We start from the raw sequence: 27,750 nt of genomic DNA, 5'->3' as shown, positions 1-27,750 counted from the left end.
CTTTCCCTTTTTAAAGCCCGTGTGAGCAGGAAGATCCTGGAAGAAATTGCAATGAGCAATACTTGAGGAGTAGAAAAGCATTCAGGGTCAGGAGCATCATGGCTGGTGGACAATGGAAAGATGATAAATCCAGGAGCAAGTGTGGTTGGGAGATGAAGCAACCCAGCAGTCATCCAGCCTCAGAGCAGATGTGTTCAGATGGCATCAAAGCCCCTGGCACTGAATATTGGATTTGAGGGCATTTGTCTTGATTTTGAGACAACTTTTGCACAACGGAAGCAGCATATCAGCCCTAGAAAAGGACTGGACACTATTAATGAACAAATTCAATCTTCAGATACAAGGAGCCAAACCTGGGCATGCAGAGCAGCCCGGATTTCAGGGTCAAGCAGAAAAAGATCCATTTACCACATGGAGAAGCCAGGACAGCTGGTGTTGAGTCACAGAGTGTTCAGTCTTATGACGTTGCTTGATGCTCAGAGTGTAGTTCATGGTTAGGCACGCTTGACATCCCTGAGGGCTTGTTAGCAATGGAGAAGGAATGAAGACCAGGTGCTCTGGTGGTTCCTTCCAGCTTCAATCTTGCTATATAGGAACTGGGTTGGAGTTTCTGCTGGAGCATAATGGAAAATAAGCATAGGTAGGTAAGTTGGTTCCACCTTTTTTAAACAAGGCAAATAAAGAATGAAGACTGGAGTTGTTAAAAGCTATGAATGGAGCCAGAGAACGCCCCCAAAAAGCATGAGAAACATAAGAGGGGAGGGAGAAGCAAGGGCACAGGGTCCTAAGCTAAGGTCACTGGGAAACAGTTATATCATCAACATAAGGATGCATGTTTAGAAGGGGAAATTTGTTTAGGGGAGGACTATAAACTTTCTACTATTATTTAAAAAATGTCACAAAAGAATTTGAAATCAATCCTCTGCTGCAATTTATAGCGACACATTATAATATAGCAAAACCTAAATGTTTGAGGTAATTCTTTTTTCATAAAATGCTATTTTTTTTTCAAATTCTTCACCCGAGGCCCCAAAGGAAATATTACACATTATAATATTTATACCTACATACATATGGCATGGATATCATGTAGTGCTTAAAATTGTGGTCCCTTATAAATAGTAAAGTAGAACATTGAAAATGTTATTTTTATTTTTTTATTTTTTGCTTAAAATGAATGGGGATTAAATATTATTCCTGAGAGACAGAGAATTTCTACTTTTTCTCTTTCTTATTTTTCTCTGCTATTTCATCGTAGCAGAGAACAGACTTCAAATATAAGTGGCATTGCACTAAATATGGCAGGGCCAGAGGGAAGGCATTAAAAAAAAATTATTCTGTGGAAAACAGTTTGGATGAATCAGCCCTCTCCCTTCGTTTCCAAGTCTGGATGCCATACCACATCTCGGCACTTTTCAGCAACCCCCTTATGAGATTTCAAATCAGATTTCCTAGATGCTTGTAAAATCTCCTCTTCCATTCTCCAGATTCTTTAACACAGATGCATATTTCCCTTTGTATGATGGAGAGCCTGGGTCTTACTTCTGAGCTAACTGGAGAGCTTGACATAATTTTGTAGCAAAAAGCATTAAAGCAGAAATGTCAGTGCAAAAGGCAACCTGAACTTTTCAAGTCTAGAACTGGGCTCTGCAAGGCTCCCACTGTGTCAGACTCTAAAGAACAATTCGCTTTGTGCAAGTGTAAAGGCAGCAAGAAGACCACTACGGCTGCCACTTACAAGGGACGCTGGCTTGTCATTTACTGTAGAAAACTAGTGATTAGGCCACAATAGCAGCTGTAGCTTAGTGATTTGCCTTTAAAAAAAAATCTTTTTTTTAAAGCAGCGCACAGAAACCAGCACCTGGACAACGTATTTTCCACCTAATCATCATCAGAGAAAGGATGTTCAGTCTGACAGGTCAAGGATACCTCTACAGAATTATGGTTTTTATCTTAAGGGTGCATAATGGTTGCTAATTTGCTGGAGAGGGGATTTCTTTCTGAGTTTCATGTCACAAAACTAGGTCTGGAGCGCTAATCATTTCCTTCATCCATCCATCCTAGCACTGTTTGTCAGCAAAGACAGATCTTAAGAGTGGGGAGAGTATGGCACACCGGTTCTTGTAGGGATGTCTGATCTGTGTTCCTCTGCCTTTTGATTTCTTCTATGTCCTCTGAAACTTTAATAATGTAATACCGCTTGGACATGCTTATACCGGAGGGTTTAATTAAACCAACAACACAAAATAACAAATCCAGCCCACCTAACAGTAAAAGTTAATTACATTATTACTGAAGAAAGACCTAATAGTTACATGCATCGGGGGGAAAAAAATTCTACGAAACAAAAATTTGAAAAGAAGTCCCTCATTTTACCAGAAAGAAATCTGAGGCTTAGATAATTGGAGGGATTTTCCCAGACAAAACTGTCAGTAAGGGACAATTTGGAACCACACATATTTGAATACTTTCCACATAGTATGTCCTGGACAAAGCTCTGGAGTACCAAGAAGAAAAGTTCCCCTGCTGCTCATCACAGAGGTCACAGTCCAGGCGAGCAAACAGAATCACACACAATGTCCGCATCTCCTAGAAATGGAGAGATGGGAGCTGGGGCTCTTCCCACTGCACCATGTGGGCTCCACATCCACTGCTCTGCTCACAGAATCTCATCAAGTCTGTTACCACATATTTATTTTCATTAATAAATATGCATTAACAGCTACTAAGAACAAGACGCTGAGTTACAGAATATAGAGCAAACTCAAAACAGGAATCCATGGGGAGGGAAAGACATTAGTGAAGGGCAGATACAATGCAGAAGAGAGGCAGCAGAAGGCACATGCCAAACTCTCTGGGGCTTTATTTGATTATTATTATTTATGTATTTTTATTGAAGTATAGTTGATTTACCATGTTCCAAATATATAGCAAAGTGATTCAGTTATACATATGTATAGTCCTTTTCAGATTCTTTTCCATTATAGGTTATCATAAGATATTGAATAGAGTTCCCTGTGCTATACAGTAGGTCCTTGTTGATTATCTATTTTATATGTAGCAGTGTGTATCTGTTAACCCCAAATTTCCAATGTATCCTTCGCCCCCTGCCTTTCCCCTTTGGTAACCATACATTTGTTTTCTGTGTCTGTAAGGCTGTTTGTGTGTTGTAACTAAGTTCATTTGTATCTTTTTTTAGATTCCACATATAAGTGATATCATATGATATTTATCTTTCTCTGTCTGGCTTTAAAAGAAGAGAAAAATGCTTTTGGTTGGAGAATTAGGAATTTCTTCAGGGATGAATGGTATTTGAAACAGATCTTGTAGGATGGGTAGAAGAGCAAAGATGGGGACAGCCTATGTATCAAGGCAGAAGGAAGGCGGTGTCTTGTGGGGGAAGGTTATAACTAGAGCATCTGCAAAGGCCCAGCAGCAGGAGAGCTCAAGGATGTCCAAGAGACACCGTGTTGCTTTGTTTGGCTGGAGGACATGGAAAACATGAAGTGGAAAATAGAAGCTGAAAGCTGGATTTATGCTCCGCTGTGGTAAGAGGTGAAGGCAGACCGTGAGCTCATTTTTGGAGATTTGGATGATTTTTTTGATGTTTGTAAGCAGGAAAACTGATATTCTTAGGTTTCAGATATAGGAAATTTGAACGGACCCTAGTAGGAAGGCCAAATTGGACTGGGTTAAATATATAAATCTTCCTTATAGCCTTTTAGCCAAGGTGCCTAAACTTCTCACTGCATAAATAATGCGATTCTACTCTCATTGTTCCTCAGATGATCAGTTCCATATACTCCAAGGATTATAGTCTTATAGTTGTTAATGCACGGGTACTTCAGATATAATTTACGCCAAACCACTCATATCAACAGCAACAAACAGGGGCTTAGAAAGAGCAGGAGTCAGGGTCCCCTGAGAAAACTGAGTCAACACTAAGTGGGATGGCTTTAAATAGGATTCCTTTTTATGACTGTAAAGTAAACGTTTCTACGATACACAGCACACACGGCCTAGAGAATGTTGTCTGTGTTCTCAGGCCAACAGCTTTTCAGGTCTGTCCACACTGTGACCATAAGAAGGATGCTATCCCATTCCTTTTCTTGGGAAAATTAATTTACTGATGCCACTTTGGCAGAAACACGAATCTATTGTGTAGGTTTTAAAAATATACTTAATTGCTATTCATCCTTTGGGATTCTCTGACATATGCAATATTTCATAGTTTACCTAAACTCATAGAAGATCAAATATTTAAGGTAAATGCACGTGGTCAATAGGCTGACTTCAAAATTTACTTTATCCTTTGTTTTAGTGTATTGCCAATAGTGTAAGTGTCACTTCTTTCTTACATTACGACACTCTGAGGAAGAGTGGTGCTGTTATGTGTCTTTGACTAAAGAAGCATCCTCTGAAACCTAAGGAAGGCATGGTGCAGACATGAGTATGTGTGTATAAGACATGTAATTCTCTGTATTAAAAAATATATATGGTTGCCATCTACCTGCCTGCGCCTCTTCCCTCTTACATGAAACAATCTATATAAACGTCCTGGAGCTGAAGGGAGGAATCTACGTTTGGGCCAGAAACAAACGCTATAGGACACCAAATGCAATGGAACTCAAAATTAATGTGGCAAATATGAAATGTGAATCAGGTCTCAGCTGCAAATTTAACCAGATAGATGTGAGAAACAAAGAAAAAGAAGGAGTTGCTTCTTGTAAAGAGACCTACCACTACCATTTCAGACCATGCTCTTGAACCCTGATTTCCGCTCTTTCTAAGCCCCTGTTTGTAATTTTTACATGTCTTCTTCCTAAGTCTCTGCCCCAGGGGGTCAGCAAGAGGTGAGGCCAGCTCTCATCAACAGAAGGGATTCCATTTACTTAGAAGATCATTAGAGTCAGAACACAAGATGCTTCGATTTCTGAGTCTGTGCCCAAAGCCAGCTTACTTGGACCTCAGACCAATGTGTTTGGTGTTGAGAAACATACACCTTGCACACTTGAGACAGTGAAGTATGTCACTATTGCTGTCATCCTTTCAACAATTCATCTACCATTAAAATTTAAAGGCCATGCTGTCCCTGAAGTGAACATAGTAATTCAACCTCATTCACGGTTGGAAACATAAAGTGAAATATACAGGAGACAATGTAATCCCAAATACCCACCAGCCAACTTCTTACTGCCTAAGAAATTTATTTGGAGTCCTGCAGTCAACCTTATCTTCACTCTTAGATACTAGGCAGGAATAATATTAAGAACACATTATTTTGAATCCCTTCTCTGGAGGAAAAAAAAAGGAAAGAAAAGAAGAACATTGTGCAAAAGCAACATCTTGTTGCCAGGACTGTTCTGAGAAATGACGAATGGGCACCGGCTGTAGATTTTTAACTCTGTATAGTAGTTATTAAAAAGCACTCAGCTGCTTTGCAGCCTGGATTTCTCTCCAGAGTTTGGGGAAGGAGTAACAGCAAATGTCAAGAAAAGACCTCAGTTCAGTTCGGTTCTTTGTACTTTCCTGGGACACTCCGTGTCCTTGATGGGATGGGACTGGGTAGAGGGGCCTAGACTTGGGTCCCATGGGTTTGGTTGACCCATGGCCAAAATGAATGACACATGGGACACACAGGGAATGCTTGGTTGATATTTTAATTTGAGCTGTATTCCTTTGGATTCTGTCCATGGTGTTTTATTTTATTTCACCAATTTGTAATGTACTATAGTGACAATATGAGTTGTCATATTTTGGCTTTTAGTTTTTGCAAACAAAAAGGCTTACATAGAGTCAGCTTTCTCCAGAATTAGGATTCAGTCATCTGTGTCCTCACTTTAATCAGCTTCCTTTTTCCTTAGATTTCCTTAACAATAAAAAAGGTCAATGATGATTTTTTTCATGAAGTTGCAAAAAAGTGTCAAACTTGCCTTCTCAAAACCTTCAGTGCATTAAGGAACATACGTACTGTATTTGGGGGAAATGGGAGCAGACTGGGTGTGTTTAAGCTGGGTTGAGTCTACAGCCATCCACCTCTTTGAGCCAGCAAGAATCTGCAGTCATCTTCAGCTCCTCTTAGCAGGGTCTTGAGAGACTGAGCCCTGGTGATGCTCCATCCTTAATAAGCTTCCACCCCTTCCCTTCATTCCTTCCTCTCTGCGTTCACTCTCATTGGCTGGGCATCTTCCCTTACTTAGCTCACTCTTACCAAGTCTTCTACCTAGAATTCCTTTCCCCACCCTATCTTCCTCTCTGACAGCCAGAGTAATTTTATAAAATAAAGATTAAATTATTTTTACCCCCTTACCCTCTCTCAGTATCCATAGGATTAAGTTCTACTTCTTTGGCCTGGCTCATAAGCCTCTTCTAAACTGACTTGGAGCTTTACCTCACTAGCTTTTCTCTGTAGACATTCTCCTCTAAATACCTCTTCACTGTTTTCCAAACCCATCACATATTTCACAACTTTATGCCTCTGTTTTTACTGGTTTTTGCCTGATGTTTTCTCTTCCTAAACTCAGGTACTTGCCCCTTATCCATGTGATGAATAATTATTTATATTTCAGAACCCAGTGGTCAAGATCTACAACTGTGCTTTCTATCTTTCTGTGACAGCTTATGTCCACTTAGCTCTATTAATTGTCTTCCTGCAGGGTTTTGGGAGCAGCAGTGTGTACTGCACCCAGTCTAACAGACTTGGGGTTTTGTCTCAACTTGGCCACTGTATTAGTCAGAAAGTCTTATCAATTTGTTTATGCTTTATCGGTCTCAGGTTCCTCACCTACAAAGTAGAGATAATAATAATGGTTGTCTCTAGGATGCAATGGGAATTAAACTGAGATAAACAAAACACTTGTCTCAGTGCCTAGAACAAGGTAAGTTCTTAATAAACAAAACTCATTGCTATTGTATATTTCTATCACTGTAATTTTATGCCACATTATGTCTGTTTAACCTGTCTCTGTCCCTGCTGGATTGTGTGTTTTCTAAAGTAGGAAATGTACTTTCATTATCTTTCCATTTCTAGCACATAACATGGGGCTACTTGTAAAGTTGGTGCTAAGGTCACAAGATAAGGTACAGATGCTTGGTTCAATTTGAATTTCAGATAAAGAATATATTTTAGTATAAGTATGTCCAAAATATTACATGAGATATACTTTTAATTAAAAAATTTGTTTTAAATATCTGAAATTCAAATTAAATCAGGTGTCTTGTGTTTACATTTGCTAAATCTAGCAACCCTAAATGATGTTCTTCATCTAAATTGTCAGGTTTGGGGATGAGGATTCATAAAAGACTCTTATGATGGTGTAAAGTGTTTACTTATGACAATAATGTGAGACATCACTCTTATTTCCTGTGCAACTCTCCTAGCATTACCAACACTTCACTGGAGATTTCACCATTGTGAAACTAACAAAAAGAAGCCGACTGGAAAAAAAAAATCTGTCACTGATACACATCCCCATTCACTGGAATAAGGAAACTAACAAAGTAAGGTAAAAAGAACAATGTATGGTTTTCTTGAACCTCTGTTTCCTCATCTGTGAAATGACCTAATTGTAACACCTGCTACGCATTTTAACATTGGTAAAGAAGTCAATTAAATATAAAGAATAATGGAAAGAGAGAAAAGAAGAAGTATATACAGAATGTATTCTTATTTTTAAACCTAACACTTATTTTAGCCAAATCTTTCTTGCAGATATGTCTGGGTTTTCATACGTATATTTTCCTTACACATAAGAATTTATTGTCACAGAGCAAATATTCATCATGGTTCGGTGGAGATAAATAACACTGATCATGGCATTTAAGAAGACAAAGTGGAATATGAAGAGACAGGGATGAAGATCAGGGCAGACTGGTGTAAACTCCATCTCATCTCTTATTGTAAGTGAGATGTTGAGAAAGTCTCTTAAAATCTGAGTCTCAGTTCCCTCATCAGTAAGATGGAGGGAGTAATACTGACCTCACAGCATAGCTCGGAATTCAATGTAAAAAATGAGATAATATGGAAAAATGTCTAGAATGATGCCCAGCCCTATACAAACACTCAGCAAAGGCTGATCTAGTACTCTTCAAAGTTGAAAGACATAGGTCGATTGTATTAGTTTCCTATTCCTGCATAACAAATTGCCACAAAATTGGGGGCTTAAAGTCAAACCCACTTATTAGCTCACAGTTCTGTAGACCAGAAATCCGGCATGCTGTAGCCACGTGTTCTGTTCAGGTTATTATGAGACTGAAATCAAGGTGTCAGCCAGGCAGAGTTCTTCTCTGCAGACTCTGGGGAAAATCCACTTACAAGTCCATTTTTGTTGGAAAACTTCAGTTTCTTAGAGGTGTAGGATTGAGGCTCCTGCTTTTCTTTTTAATTTATTTATTTATTGTATTTATTTATTTTTGGCTGTGTTGGGTCCCCATTGCTGCACGTGGGCTTTCTCTACTTGTGGTGAGCGAGGGCTACTCTTCCTTGCGGTGTGTGGGCTTCTCACTGCGGTGGCTTCTCTTGTTGCGGAGCACAGGCTCTAGGCACGTGGGCTTCAGCAGTTATGGCTTGAGGTCTCTAGAGCGTAGGCTCAGTAGTTGTCGCGCACGGGCTTAGTTGCTCCGCAGCATGTGGGAACTTCCTGGACCAGGGCTCGAACTTGTGTCCCCTGCATTGGCAGGCGGATTCTTAACCACTGAGCCACCAGGGAAGCCCAGAGACTCCTGCTTTTCATGTTGCCTGTCTACTTTCTTATTTCTTAGAGGTTACCTGAATCCCTTGCTATTTATTCCCTTCCATCCTCAATCCAGCAAGGGGACATCAGAACTTTATTGTGCTTTGAATCTTTGACTTCTTTTTCTACAAGTAGCCAGAGAAAACTCCCTGCTTTTAAAAGGCTTGTGTGATTACAGCAGGCCCACCCAGGTAATCTTTCTGTCTTGTGGTAAACTATGCCAAATAACATCCCCTGAACATGGAAGTGATGAGTCAACACATTCACAGGAGTGGAGAATATGCAGGGTTTGTACACCAGGGAGGTGGGAAAATGAGGTGGTCCTTAGAATTCTGCCAATCTCGCTACTTTCTAGCTTTGTGCATTTGGCCAAAAGGACTCTTCAGCTTTCAATGGCTCTGCTCTCTGCAGCACCTTTACAAATGGGGTGGGGTGGGGTGGGGAGATCAGCCTACCTCAAAAGATTATTGTGAGTTCCAAACAAGAGAGAGGCTGAGCATTTTGTAAGCTGCAAAGTACCTTCTCTGAGTCATACATTTGTCTTTGTAAAGCATTTTAAAATTCTTACATCACGTTTGTTTACATATCTGTCATTTTCTCCTGAATTCTGAAATGGTTGGAAGATAGGTTGTTGATTTTTACTTCAGTATTTCCATTTTTTTTTTATCACTGCTCATGTTACAGCAAGTGCTCAGTAGTTATGAAATGAATGGACACCACATTTTATCCCTACCTTTTTGTGACTCACTAAGGACTCCAGATGGGCATGAACCAGGAGAAGTAAATAGGTCCAAATTCTTTCTTGGAAGTATTAAAAAAACAAAATGGATACTTAGCATAAAGCAATTTGATTTTTTTATTAAGTACTCTGGCAAAGATGCTACTAGGTAACATTTACCTTGAAATTAACCAGTCAATATATATGATGCTAGTACAAAGTTCTATGTTAGTAAATTTACATTAAAAATCATGCTTTCCTGCTACCTGTTAATTTCTTACAACATCTCACATATTGATGATATCAGATGGGCCTCTTAAAGCAACTGCTGTAAATTCATAAATACGAATACCATGGATTCTAAAGGAATAATTACAAAATAACTTACTTTAATTTTTTTCCTTCAATTTACCTTTGTTATCTTTCTAGAATTTAGGTTCAAGAAAAATTGAAGACTCAGTAAAGATATACAACAAAATGCAGTAAAACAAGCGTGGATTTGGGATCCAGACAGACTGGTTTTGAATTCTATTTCTTTCACTTGGAAGGGGTATTTCTTAGTCTGTTTTTTCTTCTGAAAAAGTGGCTACTGATGTTCATCCACAGAGTTATTGTGTGGAGTAGATATAAACCTTATAAGTTTAACAGTGTTCTGGTTAAATTGGCAGGTTGTCAATAAATTACAGCTGATGTTATTATAAATACAATCAGTAATAGTATTTTAATAGAGGTAAAGTCTAGGTATGCTCTAATTAGTCATTCCCAAATCCATTAGCTGTCCCAGAATTAACCCCCAAAAGTCTAACCAAGGCTTTGAAAGAAAAAGCGAGTTGCTCAATGCCACAGTCCAGGGGCTCATCTGAATTCAGATTGGAAGCTCTTCTCCTTAACGCCCAGCCAACCCAGACATCCCAGTGACCCAGGGTTTGCTTTCCTTTGGTCAGTGTGAAATCATCATTTGTGTATTCATAAACTTTCTTACAAGTTAAAAAAAGTACTTTGGAAAACCAGAACATAGAATCTTTTTAAACGATCTTTATTTTTCCCCTTCAGGCATCTTCCTGAAACAGCCAGCTAGAAAAGACACATCCCCCTACACAAAACCCACACAAGAATATCAAAATCTGTTTGATAATGAATTTAAATTTTAAAAAAATCCATACGCTAAAATCATTTTTATTTTTAATTTTTCCCTCTTTTTTCAAATTCACGGACATAATGTTTCTTATTGCAACTCAGAAACATCCCAAAATAGCTGCCAAAATCTTACAAATAAACATAAAACCAAGGCTTTTGCTGTACAAAAATAGTCCTCACTTCTGCTCCAAAGGTTGGTTGCCCTTCTAAATCTCAGTTAGGGCTGGGCCTCCACTGGCAGCTTAGGCTTGCAGCCACATTTAAGTAAGACTAACTTTTCTATCTGGAAAAATTCATACATATGGGAGTTTGTGCCTCCAGTCCCAAATATGTATGTGCATTAAAAAATTCTAAAACGAAAAGAAGATTACAACTAGAAGATTGAAACATATTGATGAAATAATTTCAATTGCAATGCAATTCGTGCAGAGTTAGGTTACATCACCAACTATTGTCCCCAAAGTGTACCATGATTGATATTACTTTGTAAAGTGCCAACAGAAATTGTTACCCGTTCACTTAAATTGCTCCCATAGGGCTTCCCTGGTGGCGCAGTGGTTGAGAGTCCGCCTGACGGTGCAGGGGACACGGGTTCGTGCCCTGGTCTAGGAAGATCCCACATGCCGCGGAGCAGCTGGGCCCGTGAGCCATGGCCGCTGAGCCTGCACGTCCGGAGCCTGTGCTCCGCGACGAGAGAGAGGCCACAACAGTGAGAGCCGCCCCCCCCGGCAAAAAAATTGCTCCCATAATTAAATAAGGAGTTTTCTTCATTACAACTGACATTTATGATCCCTGCTACAAGGTATAATAGATCCTCTCTCCCACTCTCTTTCTTTGAGGTATTGAAATTCTGTATCTATAACTGAGGAATCTTCAGAAAAGAAAAGGCAGGTCATTCTGTTAGCATGTCATTGAACCCAATCCCTGGAATATTCACCTTGATTACAGTTTTTTTTTCCCATCAATTTTTCTGCTACATGGTAAAAGAATATCGCAGTTTGGGTTTGAGTAGAATAGGTGAAGATTAAAATTGACCACAGTTAAATTATTGGAATTTTATATGAGAGAGTAAACATTTTTTAGTCCCTACACCTTCTATACAAAATGAAAGGCAGAAAATTAAATTACTGTTTTTCCTTATGACTCACTACAGGGCCTTAGAAGACAGTCCATGATATGGCCCTTGCTTCATTTCCTACCACTTGTCAGTTAGTTCTAGAAAGATGGGCTTCTTCTTATTCCTGCAACATGCCAATTTTTTCCCTATCTTTTAGCCTCCAGGTGTCCGTACTTGCTGTGCCTTTTGACATAAGATTTCATGGGAGACAATTCTCCACGGTCTCCTGTGTTATGCATATTTTATGAGGAAAGCACTGACTGCCCTGTGTCAGGCGAACATTTTAAGAATGCTTGTGGGGCTTCCCTGGTGGCGCAGTGGTTGAGAGTCCGCCTGCCGATGCAGGGGACACGAGTTCGTGCCCCGGTCTGGGAAGATCCCACATGCTGTGGAGCGGCTGGGCCCGTGAGCCATGGCCGCTGAGCCTGCGTGTCCGGAGCCTGTGCTCCACAACGGGAGAGGCCACAACAGTGAGAGGCCCGCGTACCGCAAAAAAAAAAAAAAAAAAAAAAAGTTTGTGTAGCAAGAGACCCTGGAATGTAGAGATAGTGTCTCTCTCTGGGGAAAAGGGCAGGCATGCTTACTGCCTACTAGGAAAAATGTGGGTTCCCTAAGCTCAGATTTGCTCTTCTGTAATTCAAGGCACTGCATTTGCAGGTGCCCTCCACCCTCCTTTGCATCGTCTTGTGGGAACTGGGGCTTAGGCACCTGGCAGTCTAACATGTTAATTTGCAAATAAAATCTCAAATCTTTCACAGGGCTTACAGTGTCAGTTATAAGATAGGATGCTGATGGATATATGACTTCCTGGAAGAGGAAGGATAATAGCCAAACGGCTTTGTTTGTCAAATGGAAATGGTATACAGTATTGAAGAACACAGCTGACCCAGCCCCAGCAGTAGACATAAAAGTGGCAGCTCTCCATTTCTGGGAAACTTCATTTCCATTCATCATGTAGATGCCTATAATAAGGGCCTGTTCTTTGCTGATACTAACTGGGATGGTTTAGCTACTGAAATAGGACACGCAGATTTTGTGCAGTGCACCTGAGGTGGGAACCCCCAATCCTCAATAGGAATGGGGAGAGAAGGACATCAGTGACCTGTGTCTTTCATAATTGTCCTTAGAACCTTCCTCACAAGGCAAATGTCTTGATGCAGCTCCCCACAAACTGTTGCCCGTGCCTTAGATTTAAATGACTGCTAGGTCTGCCACTTTTCACTAGGCAACTCTGATGACTATAGGACTGCTATTCCCCTTAACTTTACTGAGAAATCTATTAGAAACAAACAAGGGTGGCCCTTATCCCGCACTTCCCATGCAGAGCATCTGCCAACCCCTCTATTCAAACATCTCCCACACCTCCATTCCCTTAGACATTGCTCAGTCACCAAGAGCAAACACATGACCCTATGGGGAAGTGGGCAAAGAGGACAGGCTAGAAAAGTTTCCGTCATTCCACTGCTCCTCAAACAAGCATCAAACAGAATTATTTAATTGAACTGGGCCGTCTAATGCCTTTGAGCTGGTGGGGAGGTCAGTTTGGATCCATCCTAAACCTTCTGACTTATGGAAGCACGGGCTTCCTAGCAATTCTACATCATACTTTCTTTCCAGGGACATCATGTACACCCCAAACTATACTTGTATAGGACCGAGGTGCTAACTTTCCTTCCCCATAGAAGCATGGTGACTTAGGGTGGTCAAAAGAGAACTTCACGTGTTTAAGGAAACCAATGTGGATTGGTATCACTCAGATGACTGCAGGTGGGGAACTTCATGGAGGGGTAACTGAGTCTTTAATTATGTGCAGGCTGCAGGCAGTCAACCTTGGATGGGAGTCATTTAATTAGAAAAAGTGGCACAAAATTGTCCCTCACTTTGGTTGAAGTGGTCAATGACATTACTTCAGCCCTGGAAGGCTTTCAAGTCAGTCCCAACTTACTGACCAAGGGTGTTACTGATGATACAATTTCCATTACCTTCTTCCTTGCAGACTAAGGCAGGGTTTGTGCGATTACTAAGATGTTCTCCTGTACCTATATTAATGCCTCGGTTGAGTAGAAAGATCAATGCAGAAACTTAAGAAGAATTTTCTAAGAACTCTTTGTAGGAAACTGGTTTTCTAAGGTACACTGGCGGTTCACAGAATGTTCTACTGGTTGTATTTGTGATATCATGAGGCATGTTTGAGCTCAGTGCTGTAAGCTGGCCTTATTTTGCTACTTGGAGTCTTGTTCTTAGTATCAATAGTCGTAGTAGTAGTAGTAGTAATTAAACAATATAGGAAGCAAATTGACTGGATTTGATCCCAGACTCTGTCAGTAAGATTAATCTGGGTAGCCGATAGAATGGCATACTCTTGGGAAAACTGGCCAGAATTCAAGACTATGTAGAAGCGAGGGGTAGCTACTATCAGGAATCAATTTTTCATGGATCTCTCACATTTTCACACATCTTGTAAGCAAGGAGCCAATTACACTCTGTTCCAGAATATCTTTTCAAGGATCCTTGCGTAGTAAATATTTGGAAGATAGAGACGGTAAGATCAGGCATTTTTACTGCCTATTATACAAATTGGGGCGGCCTAAGCTCAGAGTTTCTGTTCTACAGTGCAACCCGCTGTTATTCAGGTGCCATCTGCTTTTCTTTGCCCCTCCCTGTGAAAATCATGGCTTGAGGAAATAGCTTCAAAAATGTTGATTCTTTGGTTTAGATAACTTTGTGAATAACAAATTGTCCTCCATCTTTGACCTTGGAGTCACATGCCTTCTTCCAGCGTCCGTGAAGCAGTGGGAAGCTAACACATTAGTTTACAAGTAAGAATATTTCCAGTTTTCTACAACAGCCCCTCATCATTCTGATCTCTACTTAAGTGTTGTCTCCCGAGAGGCCATAGCGCTTCACCCTCAGTTATCCTCTTTCCCACGAATGTTCTTTCTTCTTATTGTAGCCCTTATCTTTAAAGATATTCGTGGTTATGTATGTGTACAAGTGACCCCTGAAAAAATGTTTGAACCATGTGGGGCTTCTTACACACCATTTTTTTTTTCAATAACAATACAGGTGGCCCTCTGGATCCACAGATTTGGAGCCGAGGATGCAGAGAGCTGACCGTAAGGGACTTGAATAACCATGGCTTTTGGTATCCATGGGGGGTCCTGGAACCAATCCCCTGTGGATACCAAGGGACTATTATATTGTCTACCCTCCTCCAGTTGAATATGTGCTGTGTGAGGGCAGTAACTATGGACTCTATGTCCATTCGCTTTCTAAAGCTCAGAGTAGTAGCAGGCAGTAAGTAGGCATTCAATAAATACTGGTTGAATTTATTTGAATTCCTTTAGAGAATCATGGAGATTTATAAGACAAAGATTTCATATGCTCTCCCTTTTCTGTCTGTCTGCATCATACAAGAAATGTATCAGATAGATAAATATCTCTGTTGCACATATTTGGATTCAAAAACATTGAACTTACTGCAGAAGGAGGTGGTTTTATTAAAGATGGTTTAGCCAAAATATGGAACATTTCTTAGACCATAAAATGTTCAAACAATTGTAGATCAATCAGTTCACAAAGGAAACTATTATTCCATAACTTTATCCTCAATCCTGTAAATCCACATGGATACCCAATAACAATATAATTTTTCCATTGCAATGACTTTTACTGGAAAAACATAAATTTTCATTGAAGTAAAAAAAAACCCTTATTGACCAAATCACTTTCTGGGCTACAATTACATGTTGTAATCAGAAGCAGAGGCTTGGATCATTTCAGTGGAAAGAATGGATAGAATCGAGGATCAAGTCACCACATCAAAACCAAAACAAAACAATAGATTTGATCAAAATCAGTCTTATAGTAAGACATATGCTACATAAGAGTCAATGGTATGATTAAATTCAAGAAACAAAAATGTAGATAGACTTTGGATGCAGACCATTCTTATTTGACTGGCTCTGCATTTAACTGTTTTTATCTCATCTTGACATTCCTAGCAATTATAGTAGTTTTGTATGTTGAAGAAACACAGTACAAATCACAGAGAGCTCAAAATTATGTCTAATGGCAAACCTTTTAATAAAGACAAAACTCAAATTACTATGTCTTCTTACCAAATAAAGAAGATGACAGAGGCACCATCTTCCCAGTCCTCAAACTGTACTGCAAAGGGTCACTTCAAAAAACCTAAAATAAATCATTATTATCATGTTGATAGTGTCTCAACTCACTCACTAGTTGTTTTTCTTCATTAAGAGACATTATTTCTTAGAGAAGTTTTAAATTTGCAGAATAATTGAACAAGAACAGAGAGTCCCCATATACTTTCACGCCCGCACACCCTGGCCCGTATTTCCCGTTATTAGCATCTTGCATTGGTGCGGCACTTTTGTTACACTTGATGAACATATATTGATACTTTATTATTAAAGTCCATAGTTTACATTAGGGTTCCCTCTTTGCGTTTTATATTCTGTGAGATTGCTGAATTGAATAATATCATGTATACCTCATTACAGTATCATATAGAATAGTTTTACTGTGCTAAACATGTCCCGTGCTATACGTATTCCTCCCTCTCCCTCCTCACCACCAGCCCTCCAGATCCTGACAAACACTGACCGTTTTAGTGTCTCCATTTCTGCTTTCTTCCAGAATGTCATATATTTGGATTCAAACAGTATGTAGCCTTTTCTTACTGGCTTCTTTCGCCTATCAATATGCACTTAAGGTTTCTTCTGTGACTCTGTGTGGCTTGATAGCCACAGTACTCTTCCTGTTTTAAATAATGTCCTTTGAAAATAAAGTCTATTAAACAACACCACCAAAAACAACAAAAACAACAAAAAACATAATATTCACAATGCTGGATCATTAACTCATTATTTAGCACCACTTGATCTATTAAATTATATACAATACTATTTTGCCAATTGTCATGTTATGTCTAATTGTTTCATCTTCTTAGAATGTTAGCTCCATGAGGTCAGAAACTGTACCTTATGTAGTCATTCCCTAGTGATATATCTAAAGGTTTATATATATATATATAACATATATATAAACATATACACATATATAACATATATGTATGCACATATACATATCTTTGCAAAGAATTTACTTTTAAAGTCCTTAAATAAAGTGTATGCAAATAAATAATGTAATGTAGAAAGTTTTCTGGATTTTAAATGTAGTTAAGTAGGCATCCAAGAAATATTTCTTAAATAAATAAAGTAAATAAAAAAAATAATGTCCTGGGCTTCCCTGGTGGCGCAGTGGGCCGATACAGGGGACACGGGTTTGTGCCCTGGTCCGGGAAGATCCCACATGCCGCAGAGCGGCTGGGCCCGTGAGCCATGGCCACTGAGCCTCCGCATCTGGAGCCTGTGCTCTGCAACGGGAGAGGCCAAAACAGTGAGAGGCCTGCGTAGTGCAAAAACAAAAAACAAACAAAAAAAAAACTTGGTGTGATCAGTATTTTTTTTAACAGTACATATGTCACTCTATGCATATAGATATATTACTATGATTTTAATTTGTATTGCCCTAGCAAAGAAGTAACAAATAAGTGTCCAGAAAGAAACCGACTTTAAAATGTCAGATTTTCTCTTTGGGTTATCCACTGTGGAAATTTTCTCCCTTCCTTCAGTCTTGTTTACTTGTAGTTCTCTGATGCCTTCAAACAATTTAATTTTTTGAAACTCAGACTTTTTAGTATTTCTTTTTTTTTTTTTTTTCAGGTCGGTAACCGATTTTTAGTATTTCTTAATAAAAGTATCAGTCTTCTTCAAGCTGCTACACTGAATACAAGAGCAAAAGTTTTATACAGCCCCTCAACTTTGACTTTGTAGATTAATCTTATTATCTTTTCTCCCCATTGAATCTATTTATATTTGCTGTTGTTTTGCTTTCTAGATTTCTTTAAATTCTCATCCATTAATATTTAAATGTGTGTGTGTGTGTGTGTGTATGTGTGGTATTCCTTATCCTTGCTAAAGTATAAACAGCATCCACTTCTACATTTGTAGATACGGTATATTCTCTTCTCATGGATGCAATATTTTTTTTTCCTTTGAGATTATCATAGCATTTCTGATGTGTGACATGTTCTTCTGCCCCCACATCATCTCTAGGTTCTCAAAGTTCCACTTTCTGTCTCTTATTTAAAATTGCTGTGTTTCGAGCAGAGGGGAAGCCTCATGGTGTGGACATTGCCCACTGAATGAGCCTCTCTTTATTTTATTTTAGATCAATCCAGCCTTACCAGCTTCTGTGGTTTTCTGCTGGCAAGGAAACTTCCTATCATTCCAACAAAGGTCTCAGTAATGGGGTGTACAGACCTCTAGAGGAAAAGGAAGGGGACAAAGGAAATATATGCATAAATATCCATTTAATGTTTTTTGACTGTTTATCTCCAGAATTCATTGTGTGAGGTCATCAAAGTTCTTTAGGGGTCTTTACATGCCCTATGCACTCCAGGAAGTTGCCTCACATATTAGTAGGAGTTCAAGGGATGCTTGTTCAATTAAATCCCTGCTGGAATGGTGGGGCAACATGCAGCTAGGGGAGAAGCTGCCAAAAGTGTTATAAGGGTCTTATGTCAACAGCTGAAGTATATGATGTCAAAAACTGAATGTGAAATAGTTATGCTTTAAGAAATCACCTTCTCCATGAAGATAAGAATTTTATTTCAATGAGCTGTCTTAACTTTTCCATATAAGTTAGAAATGTAAAAACTGACAAAAATGAAATTAGGACAGGAATTGTTGTAGTCATTTTTGTCAAGTATACACCACACATGCTTATTTATTAATGAGCTGTGGGTTGATTTTTTTCCTCTTCCTTTCATGCTTTCTCTGATCAGTGTGATGTATTCTTGGACCACCTTTGTATGTTCTTTTGGTCTGACCAAGATGTTGTCCACCTGATTTTGATATAAAAAGGGTGTGGGACAAGGAGAGGAACATATCGGTGCTTAATTTTGTGTTACTACCTCAGGTATTCCAGATCCTTAATTTTATGATTTTATTTACTGACAATTGGAGTGAAAAATCAATCAAAATCAAATTGCCCAGCTTGCACCTGCATAGGCCTGGAAGTGACGTGTGACATCACTGCTCTCAGCCTCTTCCTTTGGATGTGCCCTGTGCTTTGACAATCATCACCTCAACTGGGCTTCGTCAGGTAGCCTGTGCAGCAGATCCAGGGCTGCTGGGGGCAACCCTGTAACTCATAGCCCTGCTCTAGTCCTCTGCTGAAATAGATGTAGTTTTCCTTGGCTACAATCATTCAGAGGTGACTACGATTTCCTCAATATTAAGATTGTAAATCCTCATCTATTTCAGATCCCATGCTTCCCTCAGTTTATTTAAATAGGAATTGCATAATTCTAGAGAAATTTGTTCCTACTTTGTGTTATCTTGGTTTTATTTCCCCTATTCAAAATGGAGGTACAGACATGGCAATCATTCCTTGGTTATCCAAAGAAATGGTAGGTTGTGAATAGCTTGAACCATTATCGTCATAATAAAACCATCATCATTGTCATTTTCTTCTTATTTAAAAGTGTTACCATGTATTATTTAAGTGTATTTTTTCATTATAAAACATATATTCATCAAGTCTACTCTAGGCCAGGCACTCTTCCAGGAGAAGAATATACAGTGGTATTTAAATGAAAAGTGTTCCTATTCTCCTGAAGCTTTTATTCTAGTGAGGAAGATAAACAACACAGAATCTTTCTCTAAATAAGTACCTTCTGATATTGGTAATTGCTAGGAAGAAACTATAACATGGCAAGGATAAGGGCCAGTATTTCAGGTAGAAGTGAAACATTTGAGCTGAAACATGAGTAAATGAAGGTTTTGGAGAAGAGCATCCAGCTAGAAAACATAGTGAGGGTAAAGATCTTGAGTGTAACAAGAGGGAGAAGTATTGAAGATTACAAGCAAGAACAGTATGCCTTGAGTGTGGTGAAAAAGGAAAGAGAGAGGATACTTGGAACCAAGGATGGATATGTGAGCAAAAGGAAGATCATAAAGGTCCTGTGGAACATAGTAAATTAGATCTAATTAGACCAAAGCACCCTCTGGTTAAAACATTGCTTAAAAAATTCTCATATACCAATATGAGAATTCTCCTATACCAATATGTGAGAATTTTTTTAGCAATATTTTAACAGGAGGGTGCTTTGGTCTAATTCACCTTTTTAAACGGTTATTTCCTGTAGGTGAGGATGGGGGAAGTGGAACCCTTGTGCACTGCTGGTAGGAATGTAAAACGGTGCAGCCACCATGAAAAATAGTAGGACATTTTCTCAAAAGCTTAGAAATGGCATGACCATACGATCCAGCAATTCCACTTCTGGGTGTGTACCTGAAAGAACTGAATGCGAGGTGTCGAGGAGATATTTGTGTCTTCACGTTCGTAGCAGCATTATTCACAATAGCCCAAAGGTGAAACAAACCAAGTGCCCAACAACAGGTAAGTAAACAAAATATGGTAGATACATATAATGGAATATTATTCATCCTTAAAAAGAAAGGAACCTCTGACACAAACTGCAACAGATGAACCTTAAGGGCAACGTGCTCAGTGAAATAAGCCAGTCACAAAACAAAACAAAAAAATGTTGTGTTTCCACTTATATGAGGTCCCTAGAGCAGTCAAATTCATAGAGGCAGGAAGCAGACAGGGGCTGGGGGGAGGGGTAAATGAAGACTTGTTTAATGGGTACAGAGTTTCAGTCTGGGATGGTGAAAAAGTTCTGAGAATATTTAGACTATGGGGATGGTTGCGCAACAATAAGAATGTAGTTAGCCCTACTGCACCGTATACTTAAAAATGGTTGAGATGGTAAATTTTATGTTACATGCATTTTACAATTAGAAATTTTTTAAAACTGAAAAATTAAAAGATTATTTTCTATTTCTTGTTTGTTGTAGCACAGATTGCAAGAAGGAAAACATAAAAGCATGGAGACCTGGTAGGAAGGAATGTGTATTTCATCTCTAGCCCCGATATGATATAAGCCTGGGTTAGTATGTTACTAGTAGCCTCAACTAGACAGCAAAGGCAGACAAAGGTTATAGACAGCCCATCCTAGGTGGTTCATGGCAAAGGCAAGCAGAGAATTGTAGGAATGTTTGTGTACGCGATGGGAGGCATCTTAGCACTACACCACAAGTGCTGATGGGAGTATCCATTAGAATGAAGAATACTGATGCTTCAGAAAAAAAGGGTTTAATAAAGAAGCAAAGTCTTTCATTAGGCATTTGGGAATCCGATTGAGTGAACATTTGGAGGAGTTTCCCTTAAATATCAGGGATGAAAGGTCATTTATGGTAAAATCCAGGGTAAAAAATGGAGAAGGCGGGATATGGGGGCCAATGCCATAGGTCAGTAGTTTGGATTTCAGAAAGACGATATTGTTCTCATGAATGATTTCTGCTTCATCAATGGAATAAGAAGTAAGGTTATTATTTGGGAGTAAAGAAGGGGACAGCTTATTGTTGAAGGTTAGATTAAAAAGTAGAAGTATGATATTGCTGTCTTGGTGAGTGAGGAAGCAAATGGATTAGGAAAATGCAATAGGATGATATATCAGGCCTTAGAATCCATTTGGGATTTATGAGAAATGTACATAACCTCCTTCACTCATCATAGCATTCTTACAAGATAGATATTATTTTACTCAAATTTATAAGTGCAAAGCATGAGGCCAAGAGGGTAGGGTAAGCAGTAAGTTCCATGTCTTTCCACGTTCTTTCCGTTTTGTCAAGGTTGCATCTCAAGGTGCATTACTTAGGTTCTACCATGTGCCAAGCATCTGACTTTTCTCAATTTTACTTTGTCATAACAACATCCTTGCCTCAGATAAAAGAGAGCTTCACAGAAAAGTCTGGGCAACTTCTCAAGGTCATAAGAGGCAGAGGAAGTTTCAAATTATTCTGGCTCCAAAGCCCACTTTTTCCCATCCACACTCATGCCCTCTTCAGAGAGAGACATTTCAGGAAAGGCAGAGAGACCTGCAGAGGGATAACCCAAGGCCCATGTCCTTCATCCTCCGAGATCACAGAGAAGTGTTACTGCACCGTATGTATTTAAGACTTTGGAAAACATAAACTTTGGAAAGTTTATAGATTAAGATTCTAGGGATGGTTAGGTTTTAACTCTTTGTTGAGAAATAAAATAATCTGAGGCCCAAAGTCAAGCAAAATCAAAACTACTGCCAGGTTTCCAAAGTTCCAGGTTCATACTGTCTCTTCTTGGAGTTACTGGTAGAATGCATTTTATTTAAACAAACTGTACTCTTTGGAAATGTCAATTTTAATATGTTAAGTCTAATGTTTTGTGTGGTGCTTTCCCAGAGAAAAGGCAAGGTGCCCAAGTATAGTTAAGGGTCAGTGGATTTCTGTAGTAGAAGTCAGAGTAGCTGGCTTCACTCCTGTTGGGTCTGATGTTTGAGTGTAACCTTGAGCACACCTTGCTGCTCAGCATGGCTTGCATCACCAACTCACGTCTCCTGAGCACTTTCCAATCACCATACCTTGTCTGACATGTAAAGAGCTAAAGATTTCATCTCAAAAAAAATATTTCATAATTCTTCCCTGGCATAGCTTTTCCCATCACTGGATCTGAAATTAAATTGATTTACCATTTGTAAGCATAGCACCAAATGCAGCGTGATAGATCTGATTATATTTTTTAAAGCCGTCTATATGTCAAGACTACCATAAGCAAAGTTAAATAGCAAGGCGTGAAAAAAAATTACAAAGTACACGTCGAAAAAAAACAGTTTTACATGTATATATGAAAACAGAAGTACAATTATATAAATATAGTTAAAGCATATAAAAATAATTCACAATGAGAAATACAAATGATCAACAGATATAAACATTGTTCATCTCACAAGAGGAAAAATGCAATGAGGTATAATTGGTATCTAGCTGATTAGGAAAGAATAATGTTAAAATAAATATAAATAAATCATTATTGTTAGTAATTAAAAGTGCTAAGGATCTGTGAGTGTGAACAAACTCTCTATGTATTCACTCTAGGTAAAACTTTTGTGGAAGCTAACTTCAATTTATACATAAAAGCATTAAAGATGTTCATACCTTTTAGACAACAACTTTACTTCCAGAAATGTACCCCAGAGAAGTAATTAGCTGAGGGGGCAAAATCAGACATATAAACAGCTGTCTTGTAGACATGCTATCACAACTGGTACCATGGGGATCTTGGAATAGATAACATGGATGCCCTGAGTCCATTTCTGTAAATCACTCAGAGACTCAGTATAGTGTTCCTTACATTTATTTAGTCAACATTTATTTATCTAAATGTAGAAGACCCGTCTATAGGACCTGATAGAAATTATAAGACATATAATGACTAATTTATTAATTATTTAACTTTTAAGACTTCTCTGCTCGTTGAGTTAGTCCTTAAGATTTATGAAAAGTGTATGGAGATGTAAATTCCAAACTTAGAAATCCATCAGATTAAGGGAGCCACATCCAGAAAATGAGATGATGTATATAAAATCTCTAGCATAGTGCCTGCCACACAGTGGGTACTCAATACACAATAGTTACTATACTACAATAAAATTATACCAATGCCATTGTTATTATCAAAGATTCATGTCAGGTTTCCTCAAATGGTCCTTTGTTTCTTCTCTCCTTCCATCCATTTTTCTCTATTCCTGCCTTGTTTCTTTCATCCTTTTGCCTTTCTATTTTTCCTTTCTTCCAACATTTTTGAGCATCTAATTGGAGCCATGCATTTCATTAGGCACTGGTGTAAATAAAAAACAAAACACTATGTTCTCCCTCAAATAACTGATAGGATAGTTGATGTACCCACCCTTGAAAGAAGCAATATTACACATGCCAAACAAAAGTCTTTGGCAGCTGAAGGAAGGGTGTGGCTAATTCTACAAGGAAGAACTTTTTTAGACTTTTTGTTTGAAATGGATTTTGAAGACCAAATAGGCCCAGAAGGCAGAGTAGCTTTTTCATGCCTGTGACATAAATTTGCACTTGAAAGTACAGGAGCCATTTTGGGAACCACAGGGAAGGTATGAAGGGCAGGAGACCTGTGGGAAGAGCTTTAGGTGAAAAGAGTGAAAATATGTCAGCATAAGTTTGGGAAAGACTTCAGAAAAGAGAGTAAGTAGTTTGTATTTGATCCTGTATAGATGGTTTCAAGAACGATGGTGGGATCAAAACTGTTTGTAAGACTAGCATGCTGCAAGGTAAGGATCAACTAACTCATACTTGATTCAATACGTAACTTTGAGGGGAGCAGCTTTCATGGGCAGAGAGTGTGCCCGTATTTTTCAGTGCCAGTGTCATGCACTTCCTAAAGCAGAAAGAGAAATGTTGCCAGTGCTTACTCCTCCTGTGATCCCGTCTTTCCTCTGGAACCCAAAAGTTCAGTGATAGTCCAGCTCCTTCATTGTTTATTCAACAAGCATCATATTATGCTAAGTGGAGCCAGAAGCGAGAGACACAAGGATAACAAAGGGTAGGTTTCTTCCTTCAAAAATGTTACAGGTTAATAGGACAGAAATAGTTTAACTGCCTAGCCCTGCGGTGTGATACATGATACAATAGACTTATGTCCGGTATAGAGAAAAAAGAGAAGGAAATTAACTATTCTTGGAAGAAAGCTTTCTCATATTAAGGAAACACTTACCATGAGTTTTAAGGGATAAAATAGGACTTTACAAGGAAGTTGAAGGGGAAAAATGCCCTCCAAACCCATTTTGTGTGTGTGTGATGCTGTTTTTATTTTCATGATGTTTTGACTTCACCGGGCACAAAGAGAGGATTTCTCTCTTCTCTGGTTCCCATGGAAATAGTACTGTGGCTGCCATATGCAATTTCTGTTAGGTATGTTGACTTATGCCTGAATTTCATGTGTGCAATCTTATTATATTGTTAGACTAGCTCTTTGAAGTAAGCAAACCATTCTGAATTTTGTAAACAAGAAAAATAAATCCCAGGAAATGTAAGCTTGTGGTTATCACAACAGTAATTGGTAAGGCAGAAACAAAATCCTGTTCATTCTGTTATCAAAACATATGCTATACACATTACTAGTATTCCATTTATGCCTCTGTGTTAACAACACCTTGTTGAACTATGATTGCATGCCTCTATGTGACACAGGGGCTCTGCCTATTTTATTTTGTATCCCAAGTATAGGACACAGTGCTTGGACCTAGTAGGTCTCCCAAAATATTTGAGGAATGAACATATAATCCCCTAAAAATATCCTTTGGGACTTACCTAGTTCTACCAGATATGAAGATCTTTTTTGTTGTTTTATATGCTTTGCCTTCTGAACTAAATAATTTGCCTCTTGAGGGCAGAGCTTCTGTCTCAGTTCTCTGTAAGCACCCACAACACCTAACATAGAGCCTTGTCTGATGTAGGAGACCCCGATAGACTGCTTTTAAGTGAATTACCCATTTCTGATAGATTTTGGAGTAGACTTCAGTCCTTATGCTTAGTTTTATAAAACAATGCCTCATTATCCCATTTGGTAGGCTGTGGCTCTACCACTATTCTAAATGAAATTGAAATCACTACTGCATCCTCTTCCCCAGGACCGTCTCAGCTCTGGGACTTTAAAATACCTCTCAACCTTTGTGGCAAACATGACCCATTTGGGGACATTCTTTTCTCTAGGCAAATCAATAGAAAACTCAACTTTCACTTGAGCAAATGCTTAGCTCTCAACTGGTTTCATTATTATAAGAAATGTTAGCAAATTATAATTAGGGGAAAAATTAGGGGGGCAAAAAAGGGAAAAGAACTGCCTTGACAAACCCTGAATGCAATTCTAATCTATGCTATGCTATTATTACTTTTTAATCCAAATTTAACATATGTTGGAAGTAAAATTAGAAAATCTGTTTCTGCACTATTTAAAACTCCAAATTCCTGCCTACTGTTTTGACTGTGAGATATTAGTACCTTTGGTAAGATTGAAACATCATTCTCTAAGGAGAGATTAGGCATTTTTATGCAGCTATTAGACTGCTGTCTAACGGTCCTGGATTTGATGGAGTTCACGTTCAGGTTTACCTGTATGATGCTGAGAACGAGGAGCTTCCCCACCTGCTTTTGTCCATTCGTGAACACTGTCTCCTGAATGATGCCAGTGATTACAGCTTTTATGAGAATATGGACTGCAAAGTGACTGCCATATGCCCCTTTATTGAAATGGTCCATTCTTGTGGGAATACCAGTAAATAGTGAGGTGGTCCAAAATCCAATCAACCAGCAAAGAATTATTGGCAACCTAGTTTCCCTAAAGTGTAAACCTTCCATATCCAAATGACTAGTAAACAAGCCCCAAACCTTGGATTCCTACTAATTTCACCACTATGAATTTTTATTGATCACTACAGATCATAAGTATTTCTCAAATCCATTCTTTTCCCTTCTTTCCTATGTCATTGTTTTAACTCAGGCTCTCCATAACTTTCTCCTGACAAATTTGTATTGCCTTTTATCTGGGCATTGGGGAATGCAAAGTTGACTGGAGCAGAGGAAGTCGTAGTTTGTAGAACTTGATGGCATGTGGTTTTTACCAGCTGAAAGGAGACTTTTAACTTCAGCTATAAGATTTAATATAATTTCACATTTTTCACTTCCCTCCTCTGTCAAAGGAGAATACATATTCTCTGCTCTGTGGCTCACAGAGACCTCTCCCTCCCTCCCCATGGGAAGAGTGTTCTCATTGTCCCGTTCACGTGGGCTCAGTCACATAATTTGCCTTGGCTAATGAAACACTTGCAAAAGTGACATGGGCCTGTCCAAGCAGAAGCTTGAGAGCCAAGTCACGGTGTGACTGTGGCATTTCCCCTCTGCCAGGAGATTGCCACATCCCAGATTGGAACTGCTCCTTCAGCCTGGGTCCTGGAATGAAGAAATGACAGAGCAGTAGCTGACCTCAGCCAATATATAACATGAGCAAAAAATAAACCTTTGTGGGTTCAACCACTGAGATTTGAGGGTTATTCAACATTATATTACAAAACCTCATTCATACAATGAATGTTTCATTTTGTTGGCTATTTAATTCCTCATAAAAAAGTGTTTTTGTAGCAGTTGATATTACTTCAGGATAAATTGTCATTGTATTTATGAAATAGATCTCTTCTGTAGAACATCTGATGAATATTGATTAAATGAGATAATATATGGAAGGCAAAGTGCTGAACACAGACTAGATGATTTACAAATGTGGGTGTCCCTGCCTATTTCTGTTCTTTATTAATTTAAAATGACTCAGCTGTGTTTGTTTAATGTCTTAGCTTATTCCAAACAATGACGTTTTCCAAAAGTCTTTTCCCTTAAAAAATAACTTTTTAAAAAGCAAAAATGTTTATGCTGCTGGGACTTTTCTTCCCCATTGACTTGAGAGGATCAACACACCATGCTCTCTGGTGGCTCAATTAACAATTAACCCTCACAGAAAGGGCAGCCAACCTTCGTCCTGTAATTGTTCTGTAATTCTGGTTTGAAAAAGGCTCTTTCATCAGCAGAAAGCACTTGTTCAACCTCATTAAGTGTTAGGCTCAGGAACAATAAAAACATATAATTCAGAGATGGGGCTGGGGAAGCGTATGCAGCAACTCAGGAGGTGAAGTGGCATTTGAGACCAGCAAACGAGTGGGACAACCATGCAGACTTTCCAGGGTGGGGACTGAGAAGGAGATTGCTTACGGTCAGGACCTCAGACAGACTCCAGAGCCAGGAGGGATCTGACTCATTCCACAGCAGGCTCAGTCTGGACCTTACAGCAAAGCAAAAGGGAAGAAACAGCACCAAGAATGATTGAGGGATGGAATGTGACTAGAACTACAGAAGGAAAGGGGGGAAAAGAGGCGTGGAAATAAGAAGGAAAAGGATATTTACTGAGCACCTATTGCATGATGCTAGGACTTACATTTCTTTCCTAATTTAATCTTTAAAGCAGGTCTTTCAAAGTAGGAATTATCAGGCCCACTC

This window comes from Neophocaena asiaeorientalis, unplaced genomic scaffold (assembly GCF_003031525.2).
Source record: "Neophocaena asiaeorientalis asiaeorientalis breed wild unplaced genomic scaffold, Neophocaena_asiaeorientalis_V1.1 scaffold396, whole genome shotgun sequence".
In the NCBI taxonomy this organism is placed as follows: Eukaryota; Metazoa; Chordata; class Mammalia; order Artiodactyla; family Phocoenidae; genus Neophocaena; species Neophocaena asiaeorientalis.
This window is presented reverse-complemented; position numbering follows the sequence as displayed.